Genomic DNA, 12720 nt, shown 5'->3' on the forward strand with positions numbered 1-12720 from the left:
ACACACTTATGCACACACATGCACACTTCCCCTCCATACACACACATGGTGATCCAGAAAACAGGAAAGACAGCCATCAGTAAATCTAGAAACTGTGAGCAATTTCTAGAAGATAGAAAGGAAATAGAACTGTACTCCTAGAAGCAGAAAACCAATAATACAGCTCCAGATATTTTCAAGGAAAAAAACTGCTTTGAAGGATAAGAATATTTCAGTGAAACTCTTAGCTCAGAGGAATATATTAAGGGGGAAAGGATGAGTCAATCTTCACAGTATTAATTAATGGCTTTAATAAATTATGTAAATATAAAAGGAATTACATTTAAGTCATAGAATTGATAGAAAATTGTGGGAAAAAATATGGAACTTAAAAGTTTAAAGGCAAGAATTTGAAGAATAATAATACAATGTGAAACTTCCTTTTTATTTTATTTATTTATTTATTTTTTTTGAGATGGAGTTTCACTCTTGTTGCCCAGGCTGGACTGCAATGGTGCAATCTGGGCTCACTGCAACCTCTGCCTCCTGAGTTCAAGCGATTCTCCTGCCTCAGCCTCCTGAGTAGCTGGGATTATAGGCATGTGCCACCATGCCCAGCTAATTTTGTATTTTTAGTGGAGACTGGGTTTCGCCATGATGGTCAGGCTGGTCTCGAACTCCTGACCTCAGGTGATTCGCCCACCTGGGCCTCTCAAAGTGCTGGGATTACAGGCACGAGCCATCGTGCCCAGCGAAAACTTTCAAATAACTAGAGCAAAAAAATAAGGAAGAACTTGCCTTCTATGGATATAAACACCTATTATATAAGTACAATAATTAGGTCACTAGGTGATATAATAGTGTAAAAAAAGACAAGTGAAAGAGTGGTACAGAATTCATCCAGATATTGTTTCATGCATATGTAAGTATTTGGTGTATAATAAATGCATATGGAAATAACAAATTAGAATGAATTATTTAACAAATGTCATTTAATCAATGGTCTTGCTATTTGGAAATAAATAAAATGATATGAGACCTCAAATTGTTAATAGCTCTGGCTTCTGGTGAAAGAAGTGGAATAAGGGAGGCTTAAAAGGAAAGTTATCCTTTTCAAAAATATATGTTTTGGATGATTTTTATAAGACTATAAACAGGCATTACTTACATAAAAATGTAAAAGGAAAAGTAAGGAACGGTGTTTGGGAGAACAACATCTTTTAACTTTTCACCGTGTAATTAAACTAAATGCTGTTTTCTACTTAGAACATAATACATCTTTGAAAATTAGAATTACAACATTGTGATTTATAAATCAGCAGAGTTTGTCTGTATATTCTTCTGTTAAGATGAGCATTGAAAATATATTTATGGCTGGGCACGGTGGCTCACGCCTGTAATCCCAGCACTTTGGGAGGCCGAGGTGGACGGAGCATGAGGTCAGGAGTTCGAGACCAGCCTGGCCAACCTGGTGAAACCCCTTCTCTACTAAAAATACAAAAATTAGCTGGACATGGTGGCGCACACCTGTAATCCCAGCTTACTTGGGAGGCTGAGGCAGGAGAATTGCTGGAACCCAGGAGGTGGAAGTTGTGCCACTGCACTCCAGTCTAGGCAACAGGGCAATTCTCTGTCAAAAAAAAAAAAAAAAATTTGTATTTGTGTGTAGAGTTCCGCTATTGTTATTTCAATTTGAAATTGTAACTTTCATGGGCTGTATTTAGCTGTGCACATTTGGAAGTTGAAAGCTTTTGTGTGAAACTGACTGGGTTCCATTGCAAAGCCTGTCTTTTTAACCCTGAAGCTATACTGCCTTTCTCTGTAGCTCAGTGGCTGTCATACATTAGGCACTCAGTAAATATGATGAGTGGAAATATAGCCCAGTAGTCTGATAGAATAAAATGCTAGGTCTAGTTCTTATTCTAGCCCTAGCTCTGACTTTGAGCAAATTACTTTTAATTCAGTTTTTTCCTCTGTGAAATGGGCTTAAAATTACGTATCTTACAGATTTTTTTTGAGATGATAAAATGGAAATATTTAGTACAGTACATTCTACCTAATAAATGGTCAAGAAATGTTAGATACTATTTCTGGAAGAAGGATATTCAAGAAAGTTTTTCAAACATTGATCAAAAAAAGCTAATAAAACTTTTACATCCATATGTGTGAGACTTATACCAGTACCCCAGAGAATGTAAGCTTGATATCACTTGGTGTCTATTAGGAAACGCAGAAAGGTAGATCCGGAGTACAAAATGACAAGCAATTTCCAAACCACTAGCTTGTCTTCCACACTGTGGTAGCAATTCTGCAGAAACACTGCTCGCCCTGCTCTTGTGTTACCCCCCCACCCCCGCCCAATGCCTCCCCAACCAGTGGTGGGATCGTCAGTATGCAGTGGCCCAACCAGGAATATACTAAGGTTATGCCTTTTTAGACATCAAGAATCACAGCATCCTGAGCTTTGAAGTAAATCCTCTGAAAGAGTAATTTCTTCTCTGCTCTATTGCATCTGACAATTACTGCACCCCCTTACCTCCTTGCCATTGGTGGTGGTTACTATGTTGGTGAAATTCTCTGCAGACTGACCTTCAGGGAACTGTGACACTAAAATAACACAGGCATTTAGTTGCTTTGTTATTTAGAAGAGATGATCAACAGATTGTTTGACATGTTAGGAATTTATTTTTGTGGTATGTTGTGTATGTGTAGCCTCAGCATCAACTGAGAGTAATGATGTTCAGGCCCTCTGTGGTCAAAAGCAACTGGGAAAATAGTGGCGGAATCACAGTGAAAGTGTGTAGATTATATGTAGCTGCCCATGTGCAAGTCCTGACTTCTCCCCAGATTGCTCCCTGAGCAAGTCTCTAAAATCTGTTTTGTTCACTACATCAATTTAGAGCTGTACCTAGCTAGAGTTACTGTATCAAGTAACATATGAAGATACCCATAGCGTCTAAACACTTATTTGTTAAGTATCAACTCTGTTGAGAATCACTATATATATAGAGGAAAGTGCTTATACTGCATAATTGAGGAACTTTGGGGAGATAGAACTGTTAATGCTGGAAAGTCTACTAAAGTAGATTAAATGCTATACAAAAATACAACCTTTTCTGGATAGGTTAAGGTCGTCGTAATTGTTGGTTTTTATGACCATAAATTCTGAAGGGGAGATCTTTGATTCTCAATGGTATTCTCAGTACCAACATTTTTTCTCCATGAACATTTGCAGAGTGAATGAGTAAATAAGTGAAAGATGCCTAAACTATACTTATCACTCCTTTCTGTTTTGCTTTATCTAATTCGTCATGGCCCTGGCAATCATAGAAACATTCTTGTGTGTGTTTGTGTGTGTGTTTCTCTCTCTCTCTCTCTCTCTGTCTCTCTCACACACACACACACACACACACACACACACACACACACACACAGACTATTCAATTTTAGCATTGAAAAGTGTTCAGGCCAATAATTTGAGCTAGGTACCCTTTCTTTAGTCTGTGGGCAAAGTCAGAAAAAGAGTCTGTAAAGCCTTTGGTGCAGAACAGGATTTTCTCTCCGCATCAGTTTTAGATGATATCTGTGATCAAAGAGACATATGCTGTTCGTATGCTTCCTCTGTACTTCAGAACTGGCTGTGACCTGGAGGGTGTACGAGTGCCCTTATGTGGTTGCCTAGAAACTTTGGCTACACAAGTGTCAACTTTCTTTTATGGCTCTAAGGGAGAAGGAGCCTCACTGAGAGCTCTAGACTTTGTAGAGGGAGAAAAAAAGATTCTTGTGTGTTTAAAACAAGTGTCTCACCAGGAGATAATGGTCGAGCTGTGGGTTATAAATGATGCATTTTGTTCTTTTCGTCTTGCTGATGGCACAAGGGAAAAAAAAAGTTCATCTCTCGCTTATCAAAATACTGTGACATTTCTTCTTCCACAGGAAAATTTTCAATCACAACCTTCTGCAGCAACTGACACCAAATTTATCCAATTGTAAAATTCTACAGTGTAATTAAAACCTGTTTGTGACCCTTATTCTTTTAAGCACCTCACTCAAACTGAAACATACACACAGACCCTCACTAAAATTTCGTTTTAATTTTGTATTGCATTTCTTTGGGAGCACATCTACTACTTAGGATGCAAATAGTCTTTTGCTGTTGTTCCATCAATAGTGTATAATGTTGCCATCAGCACAGTTACTTCTAACCTATCAGCTTTATTCAGTCTATAAGCTTTGGAGAAAATAAGACTTACCAAGTTTATTTGAAAACAAATACATTTTGAAAGATATTTTAAAAGATGATAAAGGTGAGGGGGCTATTCTATGCCAGTCACCTGATGAATATGTCATGATTATTTTGTTTTATGAAAATAACAGGCTCATTTAGGATTAAACAGTTATTTGATAGAAGAGATTTTTGCTCTCCAAGCTGCATGTTCCATGTGTAAAAACCAGACTGGTGATTTGGTCAATGTCAAATCGATAGGAATAAGGATTGTGCAACTCAATTTTCAAATATAGAGTACTAGGCAGTTAGGTGATATGATTTCCATGTCCTCTGTAAGATTAAATTGATTTTGTAATTTTAATGAAAATAGGCGTAGCATGTAGAATTTAACATCCCTCTCAGTTGCTTTAGATGTGTTGTATAAAATATATGTTCCAGTTGTCTAAAGGACAAGCCAATGTGGTGATGTCTCCAGATAAAGAACTTTTAAGATAGCTACCCTAATAATAATTGGAGTCTGCATCCACAGCAATTAAAATAAAGCACATAAAATTATCGAGGCCTACATTTTGAGTGATGGTCAATTTGCAATGGTATTTAAATAATACATGGACATATTTTTATCAGCTTACCTGGCCTAAGTGCTCAATAAATGTTTGTGAAATGAATGATTCCCACACAGGTGTAAAGTCCATCCATATGTAAACTCTGTTATTTATAGCTCTCCAATATTTCCTGATAAATTAATTTATTATATTTTTATAGACAATGGAGGGGACAATGCTGTTGTTTTCAACGTTAGACTTTCTTACCACAGTTAACTGAATTGACATTGTAGCTTTTTAGGGATAATTTTTCCCCCTCCTGGCCTCTGCTCTTCAAAATATTCCAAATTAATATACAAAATCAATCCCTCCAGAACCTTATATCTAACGCTAATTGAAACTTCCTATACATGTTAAAACCATAAAATCCAAGAAAGTATGAGGAAGTAAAATGAAAACTTGAGTTTATTCACACTATTTACTGCATGTTATTGTCTACTTTGAAGAAAACGCAAGAAAAATGTTAGACACAGGTAAATGCTCAAATCTGATGTGAAGAGAAGATACTAAACTCCTGGGTGTGGTTGTTTTTATATGTTTGAAATAATTTTTTTCCTACTAAATACAGAAACTACCTGACTAACCTCTTCCTTTTTTTAAAATTTTATATTTGTATTTGAAGTTGCAATATTGACTCTTCTTAAAAACAATGAGAATAGTGATCTCAAGAGAGATCAATTAAAATGGAGAAAATCGTACCCAAGAAGCAACACGGTTAGGTAAAACGCCAGTTTGCTGCTGGAAAACAAAATCTGTATTTGGGGGTATCAAATAATCATAAGAACAAATATAGTAATTCCTACATTCCTAATTCTATAAAATTATGATTAAGACCAAATTTTGTCACTTATATACAGTCCAGTTTGGGGTACAGGGAAATAAAATGGTTGTAAATTCATAGCTGGGCATATGGTTTCTCTCCCTCTGTCTCTCTTCTTGTAACATGGGCCTCCTCCTGTCCTTTATATGTTAGGTTGCCTCCATTTCCCATCTGGGAGACCTTGCACAAGTTATTTAATCTCTCTGTGCCTCAGTTTCTTCACCTTCCCAATAGTGATAGCAGCATGTATTTCAGAGGGTTGTTTTGAGCAAACGAGGAAAGACTACTTGCAAATTGCATAGAACAGTGCCCCAGGTCATAGAAGTAGTGGGATGAAAGTTTTTGTTAAATAAACAAAAATAGGATTACTCTCTCTGAGCCAAGTTCAGACCTCAGAAATCTTACTATGGGTCTTCCTAGGGATGAGGTATGATGCAGCATGAGCAGCCACGCCATCGTTTTGAAAGCATATTCTCCACATTCAATCTGTGAACTCTCAAGTGTTTTCCTTAAAACTCTAAAAGAGCCTCCGCTTTGGCAAGGACGACCTGGCAATTGGTTGGAGAAAGGGGGATGTCACCCTTTAGTCTAGGACAAAAGTATAAATTTGAAAAACACACGGAGAGCAAAAGAGCAGAGTTCTTTTGTTTTCTCACTCAAAGAGTGGATAACTATATGGATTTAGAAACATGTCTGTATGGATGTAGAAAAAAGAGCAGATTTGAAAAGGGCAGAGTTTTGTTTTAAGTTGTGCATTGAAACTCGTAAAGCAGAGCTGAACCAATGATCGAGTCTTATTAAAGGGGCCCCAACCTTGGCCAGGTGCTGGCAGAATGCCCTGTTTGTAGGCTTTACTACACTTAAGGTGTTACAGGCTTGTAAAACTGGAATTTTAGGGAGCCAGAGCTGGTTCTTAGATGTATGCAAGACTTTAAGAGCTTGTGATTCAAAGTGTTCCAGTGTTAGCACCACAGGGGAGCTCATTGGAAACGCAGTGTCTCAGGACCCCTAGACTGACTGGGACACATTCTGTGTTTTAAAAAGATATAACCTGGTTTTAATCATGAAGAAAAGTGGCATCTCATGGAAGCATTAGAATTATGTCTTTATACAATGTTAGAACTGTAAAGGATCTTAAAAATCAGCTAATCCAACTTCTTTATTTCCAGTTTCATGGCTTTAGAAGCTAGTTCTTCAGTACTTGCTGTGTGCCAGTTTTTTAAACTGTGTGTTGTGTTGACAAAGATAGATGGATATGGTACTTGCTCTGGAGGTTTCTGCAGAAGGGGAGATAGAATGTAAACTAGTAGGTAAATAAAACATAGTTTATAGACTGTACTTCTAGAAATGGATGCAGAGGGCTGCAGGGGAAGCCCTGAGCCCAGATGGGAGAATCAAGGAAGGCTTGATGGGGAGGGGTGTATTTTGAGCTTGGATCTTGAAGGATGAGTGGGTATTTCAGTTGATCTGGGGTGGGCTCTAAGATTCTGTATTTCTAACAAACGTAAAAGGCTATGAAGAAAACTTACAGGATATCATAATGTTACCAGAGCCCAATAAGAGGGCTTGACCTCTTTGGGAAGTCGTGGGAGACTGCTGTAAGGAAGTTGAATTTGAACTAAACTCTGAGGGGTCATTAGGAATTGACTAGGTCAGGGAAAAAAGGGAGAAAGGGAGAAAGCATTTCAGCATTTTATACACAGGCATGAATGTTGCTGTACATATTTACCATTATTTACCATTCTGACCTGTTTTCGTTCCATTATGATAGAATAAAAGAATTAATAGTTGAAAGTTTTAATTTTCCTGACACCAGGTGACAGGAGATTGACAAGTATGGGGTGGATTATTTGGAGAGATCGTGTACAAATTATGATTAGGTCATAAAAGCAAGTATTCATGCAACATACATTGGGTAAATGGAATTCTAAAAGCATGAAAGAAAAATGCATTTGAGACTATTATACTATATTTTATGGCACCAAAAATTTTCATCATGGCCTTGTGGAAAGATCAGAGGAAGTGGAGATTCAAACTCTCACATTTCACCATATTTTATGTATGGACACAATACATACCATGAGATTCAGCCACATCTCTTTTCATTCCAGAACTCTAAGCCAGCCCCGAATTCTTAGAAGACTCCTCAGTGTCTGAAGAAAAGAAATTTTTGAACCTATTTTTTCATTCTACTCTAGGGCTTTTGAAAACAAAGTAAAAAGCCAAGATGTATTAGTTTTCTAGAGCTTCCATAACAAGTCCCACAGACTGGCTGGCTTATACAACAGAAATTTATTTTCTCACAATTCTGGAGGCTAAAAGTCTGATATCAAGGTGTAGGAAGGGTTGATTTATCCTGAAGTCTCTCTCTCTGGCTTGTAGATGGTCATATTCTTCTGGTGTCTTCATATGGCCTTTCCTCTGTGTGTCTCTGTGTCCTCAACTCCTTTTCTCACAAAGATACCAGCCTTATTAGATTAGGGCTCACCCATATTCCTTGATTTTACCTTGCTTACCTTAAATGCCCTACTTCTACATGCAGTCACATTCTGAGGTACTGGGGGTTAGGACTTCATATGCATTTTCATGGGGGGGCACAGTTTAGTTCATAACACCAGGGGAATTTTGAACATAAATTTGCCATCAAATATTACTACAAAATACTCTATGTATATTATTATAATTACTCTATATTCCTGAGCTAAAGTCTAGTGACTGTCACAGTACACTGAGTGACACTGAACATGTTGCTTCTACATGAATGCAACCCAGACATAAATTCATGGTTGACTTTCATGTGCTCTTCTAACAACGCAACTCTCAGCTTTTTTTTTTTTTTTTTGGAATTTCTTGAAGTCACTTCTCAGTCAGGATCAAGTAAACCCACATTACTTAGGAATAAATCACTCACCAAATAAAATGGGAATTGCAAGAAGAAAAGCTAAGTTTATGCAGAAAACATGCCACTTTGATTTTTTTTTTTTTTTTTTTTTTTTTTGAGATGGAGTCTCACTCTTTCTCCTGGACTGGAGTGCAGTAGTGCGATCTCAGCTCACTGCAACCTCTGCCTCCCAGGATCAAGCAATTCTCCTGCCTCAGCCTCCCAAGTAGCTGGGATTACAGGTGCATGCCACCACACCTGGCTAATTTTTATATTTTTAGTAGAGATGGGCTTTCACCATGTTGGCCAGGCTGATCTTAGGCTCCTAACCTTAAGTGATCTGCCCTCCTTGGCCTCCCACTTTGAAATTTTAATTCATATACTTATGAATATACTTGATTTAAAAAGTCTAAAAAGATGAACTTCATGACCAAAGTATGCCTGTTACGTTCTTAAATCTGATCAAAAATCGGACTGGCTTGCTAACAAATGTACTATAATTCGCAAGGTAATTGCAGTCTTTGGCCCCTGCTATAAAGGAGGTGTGCTGATAGCTGCCCCCAGTGGGAGACTTTCTGTAGTCTTGTAAAAGCCATTGTTATCCGATAGAACCAGCAAGACCAAACTTTCATAATCTTTGTGAAGATCTCAGCATCCTTGGTGGAATAGTCTGGCAACAGTTTGATGTTCTGTCACATACTTTTGTTCTGGATCTCCAGCCTTAACACAGATAGCGGTTAGTTCACTGAAGTATTGTCTGTTCTGGCGGCCGTAACTAAAGACTGGGTGGCTTAAACATCAGAAATTTGTTTTTTCACAGATCAGGAAGCTAGAAGTCCAAGATCAGGGTGACAGCATGGTCAAGTTCTGGTGAGGGCTTTCTTCCTGACTTGCAAATGGCCACCATCTTGCTGTGTCCACATGTGGCCTTTCCTGTATGTAAACATGAGAGAGCGAGAACATGTGAGACAGCGAGTATGTGCTTTCTGAAGTCTCTTCCTCTTATTAGGACACAAATCATATTGGATTAGGGCCTACCCTTATGACTTCATTTCACCTTATTTATCTCTTAAAGACCCTTACTCCAGATAAAGTCACATCAGGGGTTAGTGCTTCAACATATGAATTTTGGAGGAGACACAATTCAGTCCATAGCAGCCAGTAACCATTTATTAAGACACTAGTAAATGCAAGATGCTGGACTAGGTACTGAGCTCTACAATGTAAGGTCTGCAGAAAGCAGGCCAGCCTAATACGTTAGACTGATGTTTAAATATAATGATGTCCATAATTTTATATGTCATTTTATGTAAATATCCTATGGTTATTGCTCAATATATATTTAATGAAGTGATGTTTGGTTCAAACTCTTTTTCTGAGAAATAACTGTCTTAAAGAATCTGGCTCTCACAGTGCTAGAGGTCTGGATTATGGAGAACATGTTTACAAAAGTTACTTCTGTGTTCCAATGATACGGGTTACCAAGGTGGCAGCAAGAAGGTTGGTAAAGTATGTTAATTGAGCTACATCACACTTTATATGTGCTTAATTGCCCTCTTGTATTAGTTTCCAAGGGCTGCTGTAACAAAATGGATGGCTAAAATACAACAGAAATCGATTCTTTTTTAATACTGCAAGCTAGAAGTGTGAAATCAAGGTTTTGGAAGGGCGATGGTCCCTCTGAACTCTTTAGGGGAATTCTTCCTTGCCTCTTCCTAGATTCTGGTCATTTACGGGTAATCCTTAGGGTTCCTTGGCCTGTAGATGCATCATTCCAATTTTTGCCCTCATTATCACATAGCATTCTCTGTGTGTCGTCGTCTTCTCATGACCATCTTCTTATAAGGACACTAGTCATATTGGATTAAGGGCCCTCCCTACTCCAGCATGACCTCTTCTTAGATTAATTACGTCTGCAGTGACCCGGTTTCCAAAGAGTGTGACATCCTGAGGTACTGAGAGTTAGGATTTCAACATATCTTTTGGCAGTGGTGGTACAATTCAACCTATAGTACTGCTGAAGGAGAAAATACTTTCAGAATCATTTTTGAAATGGGGAAATTTTTTGTTTTGACAAAAATATGCAGGATATAACCATCTATTTTCCAAACTTTTACTAAAGATGCCTAGATAAAAATACTTAAACTACTTAAGTTCTAAAAGTATTAATAGTTAAACTAAAAATGAAATCCAAAGAACTTTTCTGCTACTGTAATGGGTCGTTTAAAAATCCAAATCAATTACTGTTCCTGTCGGTATTTCTTTTCTTTTTCTGAGACAGGGTCTCGCTCCGTTGCCCAGGCTGGAGTGTAGTGGTGTGATCTCAGCTTACTGCAACCTTTGCCTCCTGGGTTCAAGCTATCCTTTCACACCAGCCTCCAGAGTAGCTGGGACCACAGGGGCACAGCACCACACCTGGCTAATTTTTGTGTTTTTTTGTAGAGACAGGGTTTCACCATGTTGCCCAGGCTGGTCTTAAACTCCTGGGCTCAAGCAATCCACCTGCCTCGGGCTCCCAAATTGTTGAAATTACAGGCATGAGCTGCCACGCCTGGCCCCTGTTGGTAATTTCAACATTAAATTTATGTTTTATGCAATGTAATTATGAAGAAAAATTATTTACAAAAGGATTGCCTTATTTTATATATTAATGTAAGTCCAGAACTTACATGATTTTTTAAGAGCCAGATTTTCAAATATCTCTAGATATACTGTTGCAAGTTCAGGATTGAATAACTTTTGGAAATTATTTGTTTCTGCCATCAAGTAGTAATATAGAAGGTCAGATGTGAACAAACTGAATAATTCAATTGCTATTAATTTTTGGGTTGTGTTGCTCTAGAGCCGTAAGACATGATTCTTAATTCTTGTAAAATAAATCACAGTTACGTGTCTTAAAAAGCTAATCAAATGTTAAGATTTTACTTTCAAAGTGATGCTGTTTTCCCCCATGTTAATGAATAGAGTGCTTGCCTCATACATAATTATTTGGGTCAGCTTTCTTTTGGAATAAAAAAGATACAACAACATTGACAAATTCCTTTTGTTCTACATGTAGTGATTGTGTATTTCACATCTTGTTACATGACTGTGCCCAGTGAATGATGTAATTGGGGGTACAAGGTACCTGCTCTGCTGGGCATAATTTTTACTCATTATGGCAGGTTTACAAGAACTATGGAAGAAACTAGAAAGTAAAAGAGATCACCAGTGGCATTACATTTTTGTGACAGAAAGAAGCAAAGGCTGTAGCTGAAAATCCCAACATCAGAAGATTTGTGAGCGCACCCGGGGTGGCAGGGAATGTCTGTATCACTACATCAGTATTCAGAATGATGCTTTTTGTATCATAAATTCTTATAATACTCTAGAAAATTGGAATGTGTAGAATTAACAAATCCGATTCATATGTAAGAGTAATAAATGAACTTTGAACATGTCTCTCAATAGTTATATAACACAAACAAAACCTTGAAAAAGACCCTTACATGAAAATACAGGTAACCTGAAACTGCTTCTCTTAAGTCCCAGTGGAGTAAAGTAGACTGCAAACATAATATTTCTCTTGCCTATCATAAACATAGTTCAATTGGACTGGCCACAAAAGGACAGTTTTAGAAGAGAAGATGTTTATAGATTTTGATGAAAGCTGTGACAGTTTAGATAGGAGTCACTCTGGGTGGTCAAGCTCCATTTCAAAATGTGTAAGGAGTAACCAAGGAGATAAGACACCAAATTTCTTTCACAGTTGTTGATTGATGAGAAATGTGTGACTTCTTGGGCAATCTTCAGAAAACAATTAAAATGTTTCTTATGTATCTGGAAGAGTACTATATAAAGAAAACATATAAGGTATTCCTGAAGAATTTTAAAACTTAACACCAGGTTACCATCTCAATTTGTCTTTTAAGATTAACACAACAGAGAACCCTATATACTAACTCTGTAGAACATTTCCAAGTATTATTCTTTAGGCCCTTTCCCTCCCTCCCTCTTCCCGTCCCTCCTTCCCTCCTTCCCTCCCTCCCTCCCTCCCTTCCTTCCTTCCTTCCTCTGTCCCTCCCTTCCTTCCTTCTATCCCTGCCTTTCTCCTTCCCTCCCTGACTCTCTCCTTCCCGCCCTGCCTCTCTCCTTCCCTCCTTCCTTCCTTCCTTCCCTCCCTCCCTCTTTCCCTTCTTCCCTCCTTCCCTCCTTCCTTCCTTCCTTC

At 38.0% G+C, this 12720-nt stretch overlaps 1 protein-coding gene across 2 annotated transcripts in view; it reads left to right on the forward strand.

Annotated features, from left to right (window-relative positions):
- The window catches only part of ZFPM2 (zinc finger protein, FOG family member 2), a 385277-nt gene that overhangs the window by 103740 nt on the left and 268817 nt on the right, over window positions 1-12720 (forward strand). The window contains exon 1 of one of the 2 annotated variants that reach the window (XM_023223330.1): window positions 7763-7846. The exons of the other annotated variant lie outside the window; for it this stretch is intronic. The gene's annotated coding sequence lies outside the window, so the exon portion shown is untranslated. Of the gene's footprint in view, window positions 1-7762; window positions 7847-12720 lie in introns of those variants that run through there. 2 annotated transcript variants of the gene reach the window in all.

The sequence above is a fragment of the Piliocolobus tephrosceles genome, chromosome 7 (assembly GCF_002776525.5).
Source record: "Piliocolobus tephrosceles isolate RC106 chromosome 7, ASM277652v3, whole genome shotgun sequence".
Taxonomy (NCBI): Eukaryota; Metazoa; Chordata; class Mammalia; order Primates; family Cercopithecidae; genus Piliocolobus; species Piliocolobus tephrosceles.